General features: G+C 44.7%; 1 pseudogene; it reads left to right on the plus strand.

The window, feature by feature from the left end:
• Positions 1–859: 859 nt before the first annotated feature.
• On the plus strand, positions 860–5,291 carry LOC129387128 (uncharacterized; annotated as a pseudogene).
• Positions 5,292–7,322: the final 2,031 nt, after the last annotated feature.

Genomic DNA, 7,322 nt, shown 5'->3' on the forward strand with positions numbered 1-7,322 from the left:
CAAAATGCATAAATATGGCGTCAGTTTGGGTAAGTTCGTGCAGGTTAAGGCGAATGTCTGTAGTCAGTTCAAGAAGCTGGGATTCACATGACCGGCCTCGTTGAAAACCATGCTGGTTTGCAAATAGAATGTGGTTGCTAGACATACTGCGTGATTTGAGAAGATAAGACGTGTTCAAGTAGTTTGCACACAACAGACGAAAGGGATATAGGCCTGTACCTTGTTAGCTTGTTTTTGTCGTCGGTTTTATATGTTGATATCACACGTGCCCATGTCCAGTCTTCTGCAATTTCGGCGGTGTCGAGAGACTGTCGAAATAATAGTGTAACTATAAGAGCAGAATGGTCCTTTGTCATCTTTGGCGGGTTGTACAAGTACCGTCAGGGCCTGGACTAGAAAACGATGGCAAACGCTCAATAGCTTTCAGAATACCGTCACTTGTCACAGTTATACGTTCCATAAATAGAGAGCTATCGGAAAACTGTGTTGACATATCTAGGGTCTTTTTGCCAATAAATATACTACATAATAATAAGTTCAACCGATCAGCAACATCCATGCCATCAATTGCGATTGTGAAAAACAGGTAACTCTTTTTCAGGTGTGGAAAAATTGGCCTTCCCATTTTTTTTTTTTGGATCTGTGTTTAGAAATGGCGAAATATCCTGGTTGAAGAACTTATTTTCGGCATCCTCAATATGTAATGCACATTCCTTAGAAAACGATAAATATTCTGAATTAGCTTGAACAGATTTCGCGCTTGTTGCTTTTGGGAACAAACGTTTCTTTTTATTCAAATAACGTTTAAAGGGATACAGACAAAAAAGTTGGTGCGTGATTTTCTGCGTGAGAACAAAAGTTCAACTCTTGAAAATGATGATTACAACAAGCTGCTTTCAAAAAAAGAACGAGAAACATCTTTTTTTTTTCTATTTTGTGTTGCGCCTTGCCTCCAAGCGGCCGGTGGCAGAAGCTGAAACTGGACGTCATGACACCCTCAAGCGCGCGCGCAGCCAAGGTCAGCCAAAGCCGTCGCAGTCTTTCCGGAGTGTCGGTCACTTGCAGCGTTTGTTTACCGCTATCGCCGATCTTCGCTCGTGGTCCGTCTGAAACGTTATCCCCGTCGGCACTCCACGCAGGTAGTGCGTCTTACACGCATGTTCCCACGGTCGTCGATTGGTATCGACGCATTCGTCGCGGTGGAAGGAAATGCCCAGACACTGCTCCGCCCAAGGCTGTATAACAGCATCGTTGGTCGTGACTCGCCGTCACACACGTTTCCCAGAGACGAGAATGTTGCGTAAACTTTGGATACGTGCCTGTCAGCCACCACGCCCAGCCTGGAAACCTCTAAAAAATGACTTCATTTGCGCGGACCACTTCATCGACAATGATTATGCGACAAGCCCGGCTGTGCTGAAAAGCCTCGGCATGCCGCTCAAAAGGCAACGCCTAAAGCCTGACGTTGTGCCCTCGGTCTTCTCACGCAAACGCAAGGCAGGAAAGATCAGCGGCGCGTTTGAAAAGAGGTGGCGAAAAGAGGTTGGTACCGTTTTCGTTCACTTGCAGCCTTCTTGTGTAGTTGCTCACGACGACGGCATAGATTACTACGCGTGGATGACTGAATACACAATCTCGTCACCTGTACATTCTGCCTACGTGTTTGTGCCCCGTTTTCTTCTGCAATCTCATTTTCCTATATTTCAGATCATTGATCAAATATTGCAAGAACCTACCACAGAAAACGCCTGCCACACAGAAGCTGTTCACATCCAAAGACCACAGTGCGATGCATGCGAAATGCATACACCTCCAATTGATCACGTTCCCTTTGAAGAAGTCACCCAAGCAGGTACATTTCATAATTCACTAATAACAAACGTATTTCATATTTGTCAATGGAGCGTTTTATCTTTAAAAAGAGCGATTTTCTTTGCGTGGCTGTAGAGGGGAGAAAACAAAAATGCAGGTCAAAATCTTCAAGTCATGTTGAGAAAATTTTATGCTTCGATGTGTGTTCATTAAATAGTTTTGTCAACTGTTTCCATCTCTTTCAGTTTTACTGTGAACGCAGCAGAGGCATGTACAAATAGCAGGCAGAACAGTGAGTGTGAGGCACATCAGGAAAAATGCCCTGCAGCCTTTCTCCAGCAACTTGCAGCAGAACCTCATGCCGCCAATGAAAGACAAATTACAGCAAAACTACTTCAGGCTGATGCAGCTGTTCAGACATCATTAATCTGTAGAGACTGGGATAGGTGTATCAGAGGAACCAATGTCCATCATTTTGTGACTGCTCTTTTGTAACTAGCCTCGTTAGGCACATCATATATACGTAACAGCTGCCGGCATAAAATCTTTGCACTGTCATTACTAATCAACGCACCTAAAGTTCTTTTGACACATTGAGCCAGATGGTGCAGGTATGTCGTTTTCCGCAGCACTAGTAACAACCTGGACACAGACGAGTGCACCTCCGCGTTTTTTTTTTTTCTGTATCCGTGTATTTCCTAGCCTTTTGTTGAAAATAGCATATCGGAGCAGCTCTACTGTTGCTGCTAAATTACATTTTCGCTTATGCTGTTTTTTTCTAGCAACACAGGTTACCATCCACGGGGACCCATGTAATATTTAAACTAGCTCCTTTATGCTACGACGGTCTTCGACACCATTGCCAGAATGGAGGGATGCATCTGAAGAGGAAATGGATGAAACTGAAGACAGAAATCAAAATGATCCTTCCTATGTCCCCTCGGATGTCAGTTTGGATCAGTATGTATTAGACCATCATATAATATTGTGCAGTGCTAACACAGATCTCTTCCTTTTTTCAGAGACAGTACTGATCACACAGCCGTGCCTCTTTATGAAGAGTGGAAGTTCATTGTTATTGAGCCTAGTCTGGATGAACTGCTCTCGGTCTGCCCTCTGTGTTCACATCCATGCACAGCCATTGACAAAACTCTAAAAGGGATATTATTGCAGGTGACCCGCATATGCATAAACCATCATGTCTCTACATGGGCAACACAGCCAATAATTGGAAGGCAGCTGGTAGCTTGCTTCTTTCTGCAGCATTATTTTTTTCAGGCTTCAAAGATTCGAAGTATTTTATGGCACTAAGGAGTATGGGTGCTGCCTGCAGCACTGATAAAACACACTTAAGAGTCCAAATGCATTCCTCAATCGTGCAGTCACCAAGGCGCGTAGGCTCATCAAATTGGTTAGGTCATGTAACCAACCTAGCAGTGAATGCATATAGATTCATGAGCCGTACACGTTCACCAATTCAAGGTCTGGACACACCACCAAAATGTTCTTTTTGATGAAGCCGTTGGCCGTCCACTACAGGTTGCTGGGGATGGTAGGGCAGATCCCCCTGGACATTCTGCCAAGTATGGCACATGCTCTATTCGGACATAGAGCGGAACAAGGTGCTGCACCTCGAAACTCTCCAGGTAGTTATTATTGCTGCATGAGAGAGTGCGTATAGGAAAATCTGCAAGCTTCCTTAGGAGGTAATGGGTAGGCTAGTTGGTTGTACACAACCTTTGAGAAACAACAGCCCTGTCAATAAGGCAGCACTGTTGTTTCCCAAGGATCCTGCAAGCGTTCATGGCTACATGCAGATGTGCTTGGTTTAATGATGGTTATGTTGCAGTCAAATGAAACCAAGGGCAGCAACCATATGGAGCTTGAAGGACTCAAGAGCACACTCCAAATATGCGAGGCTAATGGCCTCGAGATTTCAAATCTTGTGACTGACCGTCATTCTCAGATAAAGGCATTTACATCAAAGGAAACCTGCATAGGGCACAGCTTTGATTGCTGGCACATTGCCAAGAGTGAGTTCTGCTTTATTAAATTTTTTAGAAGCACAAGTGTCAGTAGAATATCTGGGCTCTCAAATTTTTATTCATGATGCATCTGTTTATCTCTATTTTTGTACAGTGCTCAAAAAGAAGCTGACAGGAGCAGCGAAGCTCAAGAAGTTTGAGGAGCTGACTCTAAGGATTCGTGCTGTCATCAACCACCTGTATTGGTGCGCGCTCTCAACCCGGGCGAAATCTAGACTAATTCTTGCTAAGTGGCGCTCCCTTGTCCGTCATGTCGTCGACATTCACGTACATGATGAGAGCCTTTATCCGAGGTGCGAGCATGAGCCATTGCCTAAGAAGAAGTGGCTGGAAGAAGGTATGTGGCTTTGAAATTTTGTTTTTTCAGTACTTTTGCATTATTTCCAATGCATTCCTTTAGAATCACCAGCGCACCAAAAACTGAAAGCCATCATCCTAAACAAGGCTTTGCTCAAAGACATTCCTCGACTATCCACAAGCGCACAAACATTTGCTGTTGAATGCTTTCACAGTAGCATCACTCAGTTCGCACCGAAAAATACCCATTTTGGGTATTCCAGCATACTTTGTGCCTAAGCTGTTTAGGTGGACTCTTGTGATGTGAACGGATATGGTCCTGGTTTCTTTCAGAAAACGCCTTGCCGCACTTCACTATAATGAAAATAGTTCAAGGCAGCAAGCAACCACTGACAATGGGACAAAGAGGTGGCTGGTGAAATGCCCGAAGGCAAAATAGGCTGCCGTTGACACACCAGTGAAAGAATCTTGCACATAGGGTACTCGGTTTGCGGGTTTTTTCACACACATAACCATTTACTATGCTTTGTTCCAGGCTATGTGAAAGAATTGCTGAAGTGTGCTGTGGACCTGTGCCAGAATGTGAGCTCCTACAGGGAGGCATTGGCGCGTACAAGTGTGAACGTGCCCCCTCCAATTTCAAGCAACTTTGAACGGGCTGGCAAAGAAGCTCTCGTGCCAGCACATACAAGGCGCTTTATCATTTTACTAACGTAAGGCTACTTTCCTTTCATGTTGCATCTGGAATGGAAGCTTCTTGTGTAACCACATAATTCCCTGTCTCGTGTTACAGACTGCAGTAGTTACTGAACAAGACATGTCATTCTGAGAAGAAAACTCTGGGTGTTTATTCAGGAGAAACTGCCATCATGCGTCAAGGTAGCCAGTGTAATGCCCTCCTGGCGTAGAGAACTGTTTCCTGATCCTGTGGCCAGCACAGCTTGGCAAAACGACCCGGTTATCTTGGCCAAGTCACCTGTACACCTACCAAACAATCGGTAGGCAGTGTATCGGTATTGGCTGCAAAAAAGAAACACACACACAACAATATAGATTCAGAAATTCACTGCGTGTTTTTCTATTACATGCCATGCACTGTTCGTTTGGATTCATCTAGCAAATAAAACGAGCCGTCGATTCATTCTCTGTCTCGTTCATGCTATGCACCAATAGCACTAAATATATGCAGCGGTAACAGGGCGTCAGGGTTTTTCTGGCCTCATTACTGATTTCTTATTGTACGTGCTCATTCAAGGTGCGTTGTCCAAGGTGGTATGGGCGGTAATGCTTCAACTTGAGGTATTCCAGGTCGAGTATGTGTCTGTTGAAGGAATACAATTGAAAAAGCGGGTGCTTAGTGATGCATTCGTAAGTTTCAGCTGCGTTTGCCACCTCTTGCTGCTCTGTGCAACAGACCCTCTCTTTTTCTGTAGGCATGTCGCCGCAGCGGTGACCGCACGAGCACCTGTTGATAGAAGGAAAGTAACCCTTTCAATTTTTGTGCAAGAACAGATATTCTCGGGTTTTTACAGAAATTGTTCAACCTGTGGATGCATGTTGTTGTCACAAAACAAAATAGTCATGTTGTGTACACTTTCGCTGTGTCTAATATCGAATGAAAGCATATGAGCACCGTTTTAATTTGTAAAATATACAAAACACAGCGAGTGAATGAACGCCAGACAATAGCATGCGTGTGTAGTAATTCAAAATGCGCAGCACATTTATCTACATTGCTTTCTCACCAGTTGGTTTTCTACTTAAAGCAAAAAATGGCGGGTTTTGATAGGTCTCTGAATGACCAAGCCTCGGATTTCATGACTTGTTTGTTCGCGCAGAATTTCCCTAGTAAATATTACAGCCAAAGTTTTTCCTTTCTCTATGGCCACAGAAACGGTGTAGCTAAGTGATCTGGTCGACGGGTCCCTAGCACAGCCACTCATCTCAACGAGTTCAACCAGTAAATGGCTTCTAATGGCGTGAATGTGACAGTAGCCGTAGACGTAGGGCTATGAAACAGCTGGAAAATTCCACACGGGATGTGCCTCGTCACACAAAAACGAACTGCGTAGCGGTCGAAAGCCGACCGCGTAGGTAAGCACAAAGCGACGAGCTACGATGATCTACGATTCAGCCGTAATATCTGCCATTCTGCCTCAGCGTAGGTCACGAAACTAGGCGTTTTACATCATACGTAAGATTGCTTTGCAAACTGCTGCCGCTGCACGTTAATTTTACTAGAAAAAAAGGCTTACCATGTTGCTGGCCCGGGCTGCCTGACCGGCACGTCTACGGCCGCCTGCTCCTCTTCACCGCTTGGCGCGGAAGGCTCGTAACCGTAAGCGGTTATATTTTTTGCCAAGCTGGAATGGTTCTCGTCTTCAGAGATGTACTCATCGCTAGTAGAGGCACCAGAACCCGAATCCATGCTCGTGATGACAGTGGCGGCGCGCCTCGAATGACGGCGGCCGGCCGGCTGGCTATCCGACGAGGCTGTCTTGACGTCACGCATTCCGACTCGCGTGGGCCGGGCGGCGTTGCGCGCCCCCACAGAAACGCCAAAAATAATTCCATCCGCTGATAAATGAGCTAAGTGACCACCTGTTTTCGCTGTACTCGCACATTGAGGACTCATTTTCAACATTTAAGTAAAATTTTAAGATTTTGTGTCCGTATCCCTTTAATATCTCGAGTAAACCATGCCTGGTCTGCTGTATTATAGATCCATTTTTTTAATTGTATCTCTGCCGCAGTCTTATCTCGTCACAAAAACGAATCCAGTTATCTTCCAACGAAGAGTTTTCATACGTTTGCATTATTGGCAGGTAAAATTCAAAAAGCTCAGACTTGATGCCTTCGGTATCTGCTTTAGAATGATCATAAATCTTCTTACTTTGTCGCGGTTTCTTCACGGCTTTCGTTTTAAAGGTACAATGTATGACACGATGGTCACTGATATACTCTAGTACATCCACGCTAGCACGTTCGGGGTATGTTGTTAGAAGCAGATCAAGAATAGCATTGTGCCGTGCAGAGATTTGGATAAGTTGAGAAAACTGAAACTATTCTAAAAGGTCAACAAAATCTGCACAATCCCGAGTCTGGCGCGTAGTAGGGGATTTTAAAGCAGACCACTCTATAGCTGGAAAATTAAAATCACCGGCATTT

This window comes from Dermacentor andersoni, chromosome 2, assembly GCF_023375885.2.
Source record: "Dermacentor andersoni chromosome 2, qqDerAnde1_hic_scaffold, whole genome shotgun sequence".
NCBI lineage: Eukaryota > Metazoa > Arthropoda > Arachnida > Ixodida > Ixodidae > Dermacentor > Dermacentor andersoni.